Raw genomic sequence first — 15,154 nt, forward strand, 5'->3', positions numbered from 1 at the left:
TTGATATGGATGACCTTTGAGAGCTTCTAGCCGTGGCTCTGCTGCCCACGTTGGATATGCTGTCGGATGGATTCACACAATCCTGTGGATCTCCCTGCATGGACACTGCCTTTGCTGGTGCTTGTGAGGCGTGCATATCAGAGTCAGGCACGTCTTTGTTTGAGCCATCGAAGTCGTTTCCATCCGAGTTCACAGTAGTTTCACTCAGCCATTGGGTAACATTGTCCTTGAAAACATTGGTGTAACTCTCGATGCTTAAGAACCATTCCTTTTGTAAAATGTCTTCGCTTTCGGGTAGCAAAGGGATTAATGACTTATGTAGCTCAATGGCCGTGTTGTGGAGCTGAATAAGGGTTTGTATTTGTTGTTGCACCTGATGTACATTTTCCTTTCTTTTCATAAACTCTTTTATAGCAGGAATTAGCGCTTTGATTTTATCTACGAGCACCTTTCGCTCTTTTTGAAGTTTTTCAATTTGTATTGCCAAAGCCTTTGCAGTTAGTTTGACTTCTCGTTTTTCCATTGTTTCGGAAACATTATTCACATCGCGATCATGTGTTTCGCTCATTGTGCCTTCAAGTTCGACAGCTCAAGTTTTCACAGTGCACCAACGAGTCAATAGCGTTCAATTAAATTCACGTTTCCAAACGGGATTCAACATCCGATTCCGCACTGCCGAGCCAAACAATTCAACAGTCGATGCAGGCGAACGTCACCCGGAAAGACGGCGATCCCCAATGGACACCCGCAAACCATCAAAACTTTCCAAACGCAGCATGAGTGAGAGTGGGGATTTTGCGTGCCTACCGTGGCTGTTCGCGTTGGGATGAATCCGTGGCTCGGTAAGGATCTCTGTCGCGATGTAATCCAGCTTTCTTCTTCGGATCCATAACCCCGTAATCCGAGAGGAATCCGTGATAAAGACTGCACGTTTGTTGTATGCAACTGATTACTTATTTGTTTACTTTTTTGTTGACAAATGTGGTGACTACAATCCGGTAGAGTCACGTGAGGTACGGGAGATTGGTGTGTGGACTCGTTCCAAACAGACGCAGATTCCTCCTGTGAAGTTCATTGATTTTATTGTCCGAAAGTCAAGTTAAAAAACATCCAAGCAGGCGAAGCGATACATGCTGTGCGACGATGCAATAAAGTGCGCTGTAGGATACGGTCAACAAAAAGTATCGTCTCCCGACTCACCCCCATGTCCATACAACCATCACTCCGCCTAGATGCCTACACTCGTTCATAAACCACTGCACACCTGCCCACGTGATTCTGATGCTAATTACATTTCAAATTAAAGTACCAACACTCACACACCCCAGTGAGCATTTTTTGGTTGAAAAGACGTTTAAAAGACGTCTATGCCCGACGTTGAAAAGACGTTGCAAAATGGTTTAAAAGTGAAAGTTGTTTCAACGTCTATTCGTAGACGTTGAAAAGACGTCTATGTTTAGACCACATTTCAACGTGATTTTTTAATACGGTAATATTTCGTCCTCTCTTGTGTGCTATATCATTATTTTAGATGTTTAAAAAGAAACTATGTCCACATTTGTAAGTTTACCACCGATATTATAAATCACGTTGAAAACGGGTCTATACGTGAACGTCTTTTCAACGTCTACGAATAGACGTTGAAACAACTTTCACTTTTAAACCATTTTGCAACCTCTTTTCAACGTTGGGCCATAGACGTCTTTTAAACGTTGAAATGCTCGCTGGTTGAAATGTGGTCTAAACGTAAACGTCTTTTCAACGTCTACGAATAGACGTTGAAACAACTTTCACTTTTGAACCAATTTGCAACCTCTTTTCAACGTCGGGCCATAGACGTCTTTTAAACGTTGTTTCAACGGATAAATTGCTCGCTGGAAACTTACAAGTTACATACTTAGTCACACTTGTCATGTTAACAGCCCTTAACATGGACAAACACATTATTTTATTAATTTGCATTTATTATAAATATAACACTATACATATAACACTTTTCCTAATTAAAAACAGTACAAAAATAAAATATATATTTCAGGGAAATGAACTATATATTTAAAAGTGCAGAAACAACATTTCTGTGTTCAACAACAACAATTCTGTGTTTGTAGACCATTTTTCTGAATCATTTGAACTTCATTTTTAGATTCTGTAACAAGATGTGGCTGTGAGTCACTTGAGTTGGGATAGTATACCTGAAATCAGCTGCATCTCCCTCATCCTCACTTGATGATTCTTTGTGTAAAGGGAGTCAGAGTGCAGAGAACAGCCCTCAATTGCAGATTTCTCTGGTCAACGTGTTTATTCAATTCAAATCATTTTATTTTGTTCAGCTTTGCAATCTGTAAACATGCAACATCCTGTCCTAAAACCCCCAAAATGTAAAAAACCTTCAACCGGGAAAAACCTGAGGAGAAAACAGCAAGGCAGAAGGTGTGTAGAGTATGAACAATTTAAAGATGTACAGTACATCCAATTCCTACGACAGAAATTATTCTAATATTGTGGATTACTAAGCCAGGGGTAAGGCAGGACCAGTGCAGGGACAACCATCATCAGACGTAACCTCCATCAGATGCAACCACAACCCGCAGAAACCTGTGAGGAGGGAAAGCACAAAGGCAAAGTTGGTCATTTGGGTTTATGATGACAGTAATAAACTAATAATAATAATAACAGCAGCAGCAGGTGTGTTAGGACACTCATTTATAGATGGTTTACTTAGTACATTATCAACAAGATAACAATTCATCTGCAACTTATGGTATTTCTGGAGTAACATTTCCAGGTATATTACACAGTATCATGATTTAAGCAGCAGTAACTTACAATGTGTTGTCCCTCTTGTTTACAGAGCACAACTTGTTGAATTCAGCCCTTCACCCTTGCAATCTGTATTTAGCCCCCATTGCTTTAAAAACGTATTTTCAATGTGAAATGCAATAACATTTATGGGTACAGCAACAACCTAACGCATTAGCAACACCAAAGACACGAAAAATATTCTGGGATGTTTACTTTTGGTCCAGGTCATCATGCTGCACGCTAGCATGTTGAAATGCTACGTTGAAATTACGTCTTCGCGTAGACCAAATTTCGCCGACCAGTTCATTAATTATTATGAAAATCTTAACGTTAATATCGTCTATCTTTCAACCTTACGTTACATCATGACACATTTGTCAACAAATTGACGTTTTCTGGCACGTTGATGTTTCATCCCATTTTTAGCCGGTTGAAAAGACGTTGAAATGAGGTCTTAGACGTTCAGACCTCATTTCAACCCGATTTCAACCATATTTCAACGTTGAAATTACGTCTTGTGCTCACTGGGACAGGAAGTGGCAGACGGCCGCTACAAGCAGCTTACATTTAGTTTCAGGTGAAGTTGAAGCCTTTTTGTGATGCACAGACTCCGCTGCTTCTCACTTACACTCTTATTCGCAATTTTGTATTTAAATGTCATGTAAACGTCCCGTTGTTGTGGTTCTCCACAACTAAAAGCTCCTAACCATCATCGTCATCTGCAGCGGCTCCATTGGGTCTACCACCCCCCCCCCCCCCCCCCTCCCACCACCACCGCTCCCTCCGCCCGCCTCGACCCCTCACGGGAGAGAGATCGAGAGCAGAGCCGCTGTCCGCCCGAACCCCCGTGTGTGTGTGTGCGCGCCAGTGTGTCCCAGCGTGAGTCTTCGGCCGGTCGAAGCATGGAGGAGTTAGCCCGAGAGAGCATCAGCCTGCTGGCCTCAGCCTCAGCCAAGTCCCGCGCGGACGTGGCCGCCGGACCCCGGCTTGGCTCCATGGGGGCCATTTTCATCATGCTGAAGTCCGCCCTGGACAGCCAGATCATCTCAGGTCCCCCCCCCCCCCCCCCCCCGCTCTTCAGAGTTTGTCTGAGAAGAAAGCCAAGCATTCCTCTTGCCCAGTGAGCACAAGACGTAATTTCAACGTATTTAATATTTCACTTAAAACGTTATAAATATGAAACTACGGACTGCGTGCTGTTAATAAGATGCGTTTAAGACATAATAATGCGGGCAGGTTCAAACATTACTTGTAAACACGTAACTCCGCTCACATCTGTAACGCGCATGCGCGAGTTCTTAAGACGCCTGCAGAGCTCCGAGCGGACGCAGCACGAGGCGAAGTTACGGCAGCAGAGCGACATGAACGGGCTGATAGAACCACGACTACCGGCTCCACTACTCTGTAAGTACGGGAGTGTTTGAATGAAGCACACCTGGAACTATAACCGGGTGTTTTACTTGTGCTGCCCACCCGATACAGGAAAGACGGTCCTTTTTCTTAAGCTAGTTAGCGTTAGCGCAGGTAGTTTGCTAGTTAGCATGCTAGCTTGCAGCATGATAGCGTGCAGCATGATGACCTGGACCAAAAGCAAACATCCCAGAATATTTTTCGTGTGTTTGGTGTTGCTAATGCGTTAGGTTGTTGCTGTACCCATAAATGTTATTGCATTTCACATTGAAAATACGTGCTACGGGCTAAATACAGATTGCAAGGGTGAAGGGCTGAATTCAACAAGTTGTGCTCTGTAAACAAGAGGCCGAAACATTGTAAATTACTGCTGCTTAAAGCATGATACTGTGTAATATACCTGAAAATGTTACTCCAGAAATACCATAAGTTGCAGATGAATTGTTATCTTGTTGATAATGTAATAAGTAAACCATCTATAAATGAGTGTTCTAACACACCTGCTGCTGCTGCTGTTATTATTATTAGTTTATTACTGTCATCATAAACCCAAATGACCAACTTTGCCTCTGTGCTTTCCCACCTCACAGGTTTCTGCGGGTGGTGGTTGCATCTGATGGAGGTTACGTCTGATGATGGTTGTCCCTGCACTGGTCCTGCATTACCCCTGGCTTAGTAATCCACAATATTAGAATCATTTATGTCGTAGGAATTGGATGTACTGTACATCTTTAAATTGTTCATACTCTACACACCTACTGCCTTGCTGTTTTCTCCTCAGGTTTCTCCCGGTTGAAGGTTTTTTACATTTTGGGGGTTTTGGGACAGGATGTTGCATGTTTACAGATTGCAAAGCTGAACAAAATAAAATGGTTTGAATTGAATAAACACGTTGACCAGAGAAATCTGCAATTGAGGGCTGTTCTCTGCACTCTGACTCCCTTTACACAAAGAATCATCAAGTGAGGATGACGGAGATGCAGCTGATTTCAGGTATACTATCCCAACTCAAGTGACTCAGACCCACATCTTGTTACAGAATCTAAAAATGAAGTTCAAATGATTCAGAAAAATGGTCTACAAACACAGAATTGTTGTTGTTGAACACAGAAATGTTGTTTCTGCACTTTTAATTCCATAATTTATTTTCCTGAAAAATATATTTTATTTCTGTATTGTTTTTAATTAGCAAAAGTGCTGTTATATGTATAGTGTTATATTTATAATAAATACAAATCAATAAAATAATGTGTTTGTCCTTGTTAAGGGCTGTTAACATGACAACTGTGACTAAGTATGTAACTTGTAAGTTTCCAGCGAGCAATTTATCCGTTGAAACAACGTTTAAAAGACGTCTATGGCCCGACGTTGAAAAGAGGTTGCAAATTGGTTCAAAAGTGAAAGTTGTTTCAACGTCTATTCATAGACGTTGAAAAGACGTTTACGTTTAGACCACATTTCAACCAGCAAGCATTTCAACGTTGAAAAGACGTTTAAAAGACGTCTATGGCCCGACGTTGAAAAGACGTGGCAAAATGGTTTAAAAGTGAAAGTTGTTTCAACGTCTATTCGTAGACGTTGAAACAACTTTCACTTTTAAACCATTTTGCAGGTTTGAGGTGTATCTTACTCACTTATTTTCAACAGAAAAATTAAGTGGTTGGATACCGTGTCCTATCTGGTGGCAGAATATATCCCCTGAGGGAAAATGTGCTTCACCAATGTTCTCATTTCTCTCAATAGTGGTAATTAAATCACATAGTGGCACTTGCTCTTTTTTGGCAAATCGCTTTTTCATTTGGACCGCAGAGCAAAAGAGTTCCTGCCTGTCCTTTGGAGGAATAAATAAGTTGTCGTCTGTGTCTCCGCTCCGCCTTCCTTCATCCCCCTCAGGTCTCCCTCGTGTTCCTGGTCAGTGGTCTGATCATTCTGGCCTACGCCTCGTCCATCAGTGGCCCGTGCACCTACCAGGCGGTGGTGAAGGAGGTTTGCGGGATGGCCATCGGACAGCTGTGTGAGATCTGCTTCGTCTTCAACCACTTCATGATCTCCGTGGCCTTTCTGGTGATAGTGGACGACCAGCTGGAGGAGTAAACGTTACACACAAGCACCGCGACATGGGTTTTTTGCTTGTCGTCCGCAATGAATGGACGGTGAAAGCTCTGCTTATTCTACTATTTCTTTTGTATTTCATTATATTACATTACTGGTCATTTAGCTGACGCTTTTATCCAAAGCGACTTACATTACACTTTAAACCCATGGCTTTTTCACATTTTGCCCAGGGAGCAATTAGGGGTTAGGTGTCTTGCTCAGGGACACTTTGACTTGAAACATGGGGCAGCCAGGACTTGAACCAATTGGAATAACACACATATTGCATATTAATAGTTTATTAGGTTTATGAAATTAAATGATTTAATAAACATTTTTATGTTTAAATCTTGTCAGGGTAAGCACTGCCTATCCACGTGTTTGTAGTTCAGTTTTAGTTTTAAAGTATTTCTTTTTATTATATGTATTGTTTATTTATAATTGGATTATACTAATTTGGTCAAGATCAAAATAGGGCGACAGCTACTGGCCTGATGTGCCTCAGACGTGGTGTTCATGGTCACCACAGGTGGTTACCTAATAACTTTGGTGACCCCCTCGTCTTTTATGGAGCTCCACCATTGGATCACCAACACTTTGACGCATAGCAATGGAACTCCACAGCTAATGCTCGGACCAAAGTTAGGGAAGGAATCAGGCTATGATGCATATATTACTTAAAAAAGCTCCAGTGCCACCTACATTTCTAAATGTTTAATTATATACTAAATATCTACTAATCTAACAGGCGGGTCAACATTGAGTCCACCACCTGAAAAGCTTTGAGAAGCCAAATGGTTCAGAAACTCCAAGTTTGCTGTTCGATCTTTCGTGTGCTTTAACTACCCACCTCGCTGCAGTGACATGGAGGTGGACTCCAGGCTGTCCACCGAGACATCACTGCTTGTTGTCCCAGTGTCTGTCATTTTGTATATCAGCACATGTGCCGTGTACGCAATGGTGCCTATAGATAAATGGCAAACCTCCCTGAAAGTACTGACCCCATGAGGGTTGGTTTCCAGCCCTCCACCCATGCACCCAGCCGTTGCACTTTGAGCAAGTGTCTCGCTGTTTTTCTGATTCCTGTCTACTTGGTCTTTGTCCCCCCTCATAGTGGCCTCGGCACTCTGGCTGCCACCTACCTGACCATTGCCATCATCATCAAATAGCACACCACGCCTTCTGTTGTGATTCACATCTCACCTCTCTACACCAGTGGGTATGTATGTATGTATGTGTTTGTGCGTGTGGAGACTGTCGGGATCTCCGATCCCCCCGAGTCTATTGATGAGAAGGATCCAGCACGTTGATCAATTAAAGTCAAAAAGTTAACATTTATTTAGAAGAGAAAAAGATTACATGAGCAATTCTCCGCAGATATCTGTCTCTAACTATTGCTTGCAAGCAGGAGGTCCAACACACCAGCACGTATTCCAGTGCTCTGTGTAATGGCCTCTCCGAGCAGTAAAAACCCTGAGTTCTTTTTCTAACTTCGTTCGGTGTTTCACTATGGGAATCCCCTCGGCGTGACCAACTAAGGAAGCTCCAATGACACCACGTCTGTCAGTGACAGACAGGTCGAACTGTGCTGGGGCCCCGCCCCCTCATATTATCACAGTTGACCGCCCCTCGCAAATCATTCTCGTTTTCTTCCTGTGAAGAACTATAGCTCCCTCAGTTTATCTTGGCTAGCTTGGATTGCTGCTAAACGGTTCGCAGACGACCCATTAGGACGCGTCGCCGAACGCAGCTCCTGGCTGTAGTCTGGATTTGCTGGGTAAATTACTTCATAGAAGTGTATCTGGTTACTACACAGTATTAGGGCAGTGTCCGCGTCAAGGTCCCGACGGCTCGGAATTTGATTACCTGTGCCTTCGGTGACTGTGTGTTATCTAATATCTCGGGTTAACGCATTACAGCGAGCCGGCCGGGTCTCGGTTAGCATTAGTTTGCTAGTCGAGCCGAGTAACCGTTGGCTAACGTGTCACGACGAACAAACTGTTACGGTGCGCGGTAAGCAGGACTAACCCCCGGTTTCTGCAACTATTTACCGTCAAGCTAAGCTAACGCTAGGCTCGGCTAATTGTGGTGTATTCCCCTCTCTTCTCAGTTGCTATGTCGGCCGCTACCCCCGCCAAAGGGTCAGAGCTGAAGGCCAAAGAAGCTGCATCCCGCCCGTGTCCTGCGTCATGCGGGGCGTCCATCTCGGGCAGGGACCCTCATCCGATGTGCATAGCCTGCATGGGCGCTAAACACGCCCAGGCGGCTCCTGCGGACCCACAGTCCTGTCTACACTGTGCGCCAATGCCGGAGAAGATTCGGGAGAGGCGGCTTAGAGTGGCGGCATCCTCAAAGCAGGACCCGTGCCTGTCTGGAACTGCCCCAAAAGCCTCAACCAGCGCCCACCTGCCGCGAGCTGAGTCCCCAGAAATGCCTCCACTTTTCGAGGAACTGCTCGAACTGGAGCCGGGTGGTGAGGACGCAGAGGGCGATGCCAACTCTGACCTCCTTGACGTGGACAACATGGACGAGGAGGAGGATGACTCCACTTTTCCTGTCGAACCACCCAGACCCCCTAGTGCATCTGATGTTGTCCACCCAGTGGACAACAACCTGTATGAGGTCTGCAAACGGGCCGCGTCAAAATTGGGCATACAATGGCCAACAGCCCAAGATTCTACAGGGGGGGAAAGAGACCTATACGACGGTTAAAGGCTGCCGCCAACCCTACCGCCGTCTAAACAACTTCTGCCAGCCGTGTACATCTGCATGAAGGAGATCTGCAGGTACTGGTCCAGCCCGTTCAAGATTAAGCTCCCCACCAAGGGCTACTCTAAACTGGAAGTTGATGGGATGGGAGAGCTGGGCCTAGCAGGCCCACCAGAGGTAGAATCTTCAGTGGCTTACCACCTCCACCCAAACCGCCGCTCTCTCTCAGCTTCCTCTAACATCACCCTGCCTAATAAAACAGAGCGCCTCACCGCCTCTGTTTTGCAGAGAATATGTACCGCTATGCGGCACAGTCAGTGTGTTCGCTAAACGCGGTGACTTTGCTGTCTGCGTACCAGGGAGACATCTTAGAGGAGATGGGCAGGCAACTAGACTCTGGGTCACCAAACCCGGCCCCGTGGCATGAGATTTGCGTAGTAAATGATCTCATCCTCCCTCATCACGCAGTGCGGTGCAGGGCTGCGGCCGTGTAATGGGACTTGCGGTCTCAGGCGAGAGGGCCCTATGGCTGAATCTTTCGGGCCTCAGCGATGTGCAGAAGGCAGAGGTGATGGATGCTGCTTATGACCCAGCTAAGGGTTTGTTTGGCCCTACTCTTGAAAAGATGAGGGAAGCCAGCACCCTCAGGAAACAAGAGGGCGAAGCCTTCAACCTCTGTTTGCCCCGAAAGCACATCCCTCGCACCCCGCAGGTGCCCAGGTGCGCAGGGCTGGCTCACAGAGGGGCACGGGGAGGCGCCAGACCGCACAGACAGGCAGCGAGTCAGCAGACTGTCCAGCAGCCTCGAGTGGAAAACCCCAAACCATGGGTCAAACACTCCTTTGCAGCCGCTGCAGCAAAGAACCGCCCATCCCACCCCGGGGAGGGGAAGAAGAAGCGCACGTCCTAACCGGCCTTGCTTTTCCCTCCCCTCCACCTTCAAAGAAAAGAAGGGAGGTGGAGGTGAGACAAACCCCTCGAGTTTGTATTCCAAATTCCCTGGTGTTTTCCAGTTCTCCAGAGGAGCTTTTGATGTTTCTCCCCCCTCACGTTCAAGGGAGGGAGTATCGGGGGCGGCGGGTAACACAGTGTCACCAAGCACTTCTTTCCACCTCAAACAAAGTTATAAAGTTTGTATTCTCGCAGCCAGGCCGAAGGCCGAGGGCGAAATACATGATAAAAACAAATCCATGTCATGGCCCCATAATCCCCACAGGGGGAGCTCACGCTCCACCGAAGGGAGGCCGCGTCCTCCAGGTGAGGGAAGTGACGTCACCGTACGGTGCGTTCAGCCCACTCACTGGTCGGGCAGAACGGTGGCGCGCATGCGCAGTGCATCCGTAGGGCTTATCCACTATTTCTCAGGGGTACAGACTGCAATTCGCTATGAAGCCACCCAGATTCAACGGGGTGTTAGTTTCAGTAGCCAAGGGCGATTCAGCTCGAGTCCTAGAGGGCGAAATAACATCGCTGTTGAACAAACAGGCGATCAGAGCTGTCCCGAGGAAGCTCAGCGGGTTTTTTACTCCCGCTACTTCCTCATCCCAAGGAAGGGGAGTACTTCCCTCCGCCCCATTTTCCCAGTGAGCACAAGACGTAATTTCAACGTTGAAATATGGTTGAAATCGGGTTGAAATGAGGTCTGAACGTCTAAGACCTCATTTCAACGTCTTTTCAACCGGCTAAAAATGGGATAAAACATCAACGTGCCAGAAAACATCAATTTGTTGACAAATGTGTCATGATGTAACGTAAGGTTGAAAGATAGACGATATTAACGTTAAGATTTTCATAATAATTAATGAACTGGTCGGCGAAATTTGGTCTACGCGAAGACGTAATTTCAACGTATTTAATATTTCGCTTAAAACGTTATAAATATGAAACTACGGACTGCGTGCTGTTAATAAGATGCGTTTAAGACATAATAATGCGGGCAGGTTCAAACATTACTTGTAAACACGTAACTCCGCTCACATCTGTAACGCGCATGCGCGAGTTCTTAGACGCCTGCAGAGCTCCGAGCGGACGCAGCACGAGGCGAAGTTACGGCAGCAGAGCGACATGAACGGGCTGATAGAACCACGACTACCGGCTCCACTACTCTGTAAGTACGGGAGTGTTTGAATGAAGAACACCTGGAACTATAACCGGGTGTTTTACTTGTGCTGCCCACCCGATACGGGAAAGACGGCCCTTTTTGTTAAGCTAGTTAGCGTAAGCGCAGGTAGTTTGCTAGTTAGCATGCTAGCTTGGAGCATGCTAGCGTGCAGCATGATGACCTGGACCAAAAGTAAACATCCCAGAATATTTTTCGTGTGTTTGGTGTTACTAATGCGTTAGGTTGTTGCTGTACCCATAAATGGTATTGCATTTCACATTGAAAATACGTTTTTAAAGCAATGGGGGCTAAATACAGATTGCAAGGGTGAAGGGCTGAATTCAACAAGTTGTGCTCTGTAAACAAGAGGGACAACACATTGTAAGTTACTGCTGCTTAAAGCATGATACTGTGTAATATACCTGAAAATGTTACTCCAGAAATACCATAAGTTGCAGATGAATTGTTATCTTGTTGATAATGTAATAAGTGAACAATCTATAAATTAGGGTTCTAACACACCTGCTGCTGTTGTTATTATTATTATTAGTTTATTACCCAGTGAGCACAAGACGTAATTTCAACGTTGAAATATGGTTGAAATCGGGTTGAAATGAGGTCTGAACGTCTAAGACCTCATTTCAACGTCTTTTCAACCGGCTAAAAATGGGATAAAACATCAACGTGCCAGAAAACATCAATTTGTTGACAAATGTGTCATGATGTAACGTAAGGTTGAAAGATAGACGATATTAACGTTAAGATTTTCATAATAATTAATGAACTGGTCGGCGAAATTTGGTCTACGCGAAGACGTAATTTCGACGTATTTAATATTTCACTTAAAACGTTATAAATATGAAACTACAGACTGCGTGCTGTTAATAAGATGCGTTTAAGACATAATAATGCGGGCAGGTTCAAACATTACTTGTAAACACGTGACTCCGCTCACATCTGTAACGCGCATGCGCGAGTTCTTAGACGCCTGCAGAGCTCCGAGCGGACGCAGCACGAAGCGAAGTTACGGCAGCAGAGCGACATGAACGGGCTGATAGAACCACGACTACCGGCTCCACTGCTCTGTAAGTACGCGAGTGTTTGGATGAAGCACACCTGGAACTATAACCGGGTGTTTTACTTGTGCTGCCCACCCGATACGGGAAAGACGGCCCTTTTTGTTAAGCTAGTTAGCGTTAGCGCAGGTAGTTTGCTAGTTAGCATGCTAGCTTGGAGCATGCTAGCGTTCAGCATGATGACCTGGACCAAAAGTAAACATCCCCGAATATTTTTCGTGTCTTTGGTGTTGCTAATGCGTTAGGTTGTTGCTGTACCCATAAATGTTATTGCATTTCACATTGAAAACGTTTTTAAAGCAATGGGGGCTAAATACAGATTGCAAGGGTGAAGGGCTGAATTCAACAAGTTGTGCTCTGTAAACAAGAGGGCCAACACATTGTAAGTTACTGCTGCTTAAAGCATGATACTGTGTAATATACCTGGACATGTTACTCCAGAAATACCATAAGTTGCAGATGAATTGTTATCTTGTTGATAATGTAATAAGTGAACAATCTATAAATGAGTGTTCTAACACACCTGCTGCTGTTATTATTACTAGTTTATTACTGTCATCATAAACCCAAATGACCAACTTTGCCGTTGTGCTTCTCTCCTCACAGGTTTCTGCGGGTGGTGGTTGCATCTGATGGAGGTTACGACTGATGATGGTTGTCCCTGCACTGGTCCTGCATTACCCCTGGCTTAGTAATCCACAATATTAGAATCATTTCTGTCGTAGGAATTGGATGTACTGTACATCTTTAAATTGTTCATACTCTACACACCTTCGGCCTTGCTGTTTTCTCCTCAGGTTTCTCCTGGTTGAAGGTTTTTTACATTTTGGGGGTTTTGGGACAGGATGTTGCATGTTTACAGATTGCAAAGATGAACAAAATAAAATGATTTGAATTGAATAAACACGTTGACCAGAGAAATCTGCAATTGAGGGCTGTTCTCTGCACTCTGACTCCCTTTACACAAAGAATCATCAAGTGAGGATGACGGAGATGCAGCTGATTTCAGGTATACTATCCCAACTCAAGTGACTCAGATCCACATCTTGTTACAGAATCTAAAAATGAAGTTCAAATGATTCAGAAAAATGGTCTACAAACACAGAATTGTTGTTGTTGAACACAGAATTGTTGTTTCTGCACTTTTAAATCCATAGTTTATTTCCCTGAAATATATATTTTATTTTTGTATTGTTTTTAATTAGGAAAAGTGTTATATGTATAGTGTTATATTTATAATAAATGCAAATGAACAAAATAATGTGTTTGTCCTTGTTAAGGGCTGTTAACATGACAACTGTGACTAAGTATGTAACTTGTAAGTTTCCAGCGAGCAATTTATCCCTCGAAACAACGTTTAAAAGACGTCTATGGCCGGACGTTGAAAAGACGTTGCAAATTGGTTCAAAAGTGAAAGTTGTTTCAACGTCTATTCGTAGACGTTGAAAAGACGTTTACGTTTAGACCACATTTCAACCAGCGAGCATTTCAACGTTGAAAAGACGTTTAAAAGACGTCTATGGCCCGACGTTGAAAAATGGTTTAAAAGTGAAAGTTGTTTCAACGTCTATTCGTAGACGTTAAAAAGACGTTCACGTATAGACCCGTTTTCAACATGATTTATAATATCGGTGGTAAACTTACAAATGTGGACGTAGTTTCTTTTTAAACCTCTAAAATAATGATATAGCACACGAGAGGACGAAATATTACCGTATTAAAAAATCACGTTGAAATGTGGTCTGAACATAGACGTCTTTTAAACGTCTACGAATAGACGTTGAAACAACTTTCACTTTTAAACCATTTTGCAACGTCTTTTCAACGTCGGGCTATAGACGTCTTTTAAATGCCTTTTCAACCAAAAAATGCTCACTGGGTACTGTCATCATAAACCCAAATGACCAACTTTGCCTTTGTGCTTTCCCACCTTACAGGTTTCTGCGGGTGGTGGTTGCATCTGATGTTACGTCTGATGATGGTTGTCCCTGCACTGGTCCTGCATTACCCTGGCTTAGTAATCCACAATATTAGAATCATTTCTGTCGTAGGAATTGGATGTACTGTACATCTTTAAATTGTTCATACTCTACACACCTACTGCCTTGCTGTTTTCTCCTCAGGTTTCTCCTGGTTGAAGGTTTTTTACATTTTGGGGTTTAGGGGATAGGATGTTGCATGTTTACAGATTGCAAAGCTGAACAAAATAAAATGATTTGAATTGAATAAACACGTTGACCAGAGAAATCTGCAATTGAGGGCTGTTCTCTGCACTCTGACTCCCTTTACACAAAGAATCCTCAAGTGAGGATGAGGGAGATGCAGCTAATTTCAGGTATAGTATCCCAACTCAAGTGACTCACAGCCACATCTTGTTACAGAATCTAAAAATGAAGTTCAAATGATTCAGAAAAATGGTCTACAAACACAGAATTGTTGTTGTTGAACACAGAAATGTTTCTGCACTTTTAAATCCATAGTTAATTTCCCTGAAATATATATTTTATTTTTGTAACAACCTAACGCATTAGTAACACCAAACACACGAGCCGGTAGTCGTGGTTCTATCAGCCCGTTCATGTCGCTCTGCTGCCGTAACTTCGCTTCGTGCTGCGTCCGCTCGGAGCTCTGCAGGCGTCTTAAGAACTCGCGCATGCGCGTTACAGATGTGAGCGGAGTCACGTGTTTACAAGTAATGTTTGAACCTGCCCGCATTATTATGTCTTAAACGCATCTTATTAACAGCACGCAGTCCGTAGTTCCATATTTATAACGTTTTAAGTGAAATATTAAATACGTTGAAATTACGTCTTCGCGTAGACCAAATTTCGCCGACCAGTTCATTAATTATTATGAAAATCTTAACGTTAATATCGTCTATCTTTCAACCTTACGTTACATCATGACACATTTGTCAACAAATTGATGTTTTCTGGCACGTTGATGTTTTATCCCATTT

At 44.0% G+C, this 15,154-nt stretch overlaps 3 long non-coding RNA genes across 3 annotated transcripts; all 3 read left to right on the top strand.

The window, feature by feature from the left end:
- Window positions 1-4,098: 4,098 nt before the first annotated feature.
- On the top strand, window positions 4,099-5,117 carry LOC144391204 (uncharacterized). Its single transcript, XR_013455095.1, has 2 exons — window positions 4,099-4,209; window positions 4,806-5,117. It is a non-coding gene; the product is annotated as an uncharacterized LOC144391204 (long non-coding RNA).
- Window positions 5,118-11,022: 5,905 nt separating this feature from the next.
- On the top strand, window positions 11,023-14,425 carry LOC144391206 (uncharacterized). The gene is made up of 2 exons (XR_013455097.1): window positions 11,023-11,125; window positions 14,133-14,425. It is a non-coding gene; the product is annotated as an uncharacterized LOC144391206 (long non-coding RNA).
- On the top strand, window positions 11,677-13,453 carry LOC144391205 (uncharacterized). Its single transcript, XR_013455096.1, has 2 exons — window positions 11,677-12,204; window positions 12,802-13,453. It is a non-coding gene; the product is annotated as an uncharacterized LOC144391205 (long non-coding RNA).
- Window positions 14,426-15,154: the final 729 nt, after the last annotated feature.

Source organism: Gasterosteus aculeatus, chromosome Y, assembly GCF_964276395.1.
Source record: "Gasterosteus aculeatus chromosome Y, fGasAcu3.hap1.1, whole genome shotgun sequence".
Taxonomy (NCBI): domain Eukaryota; kingdom Metazoa; phylum Chordata; class Actinopteri; order Perciformes; family Gasterosteidae; genus Gasterosteus; species Gasterosteus aculeatus.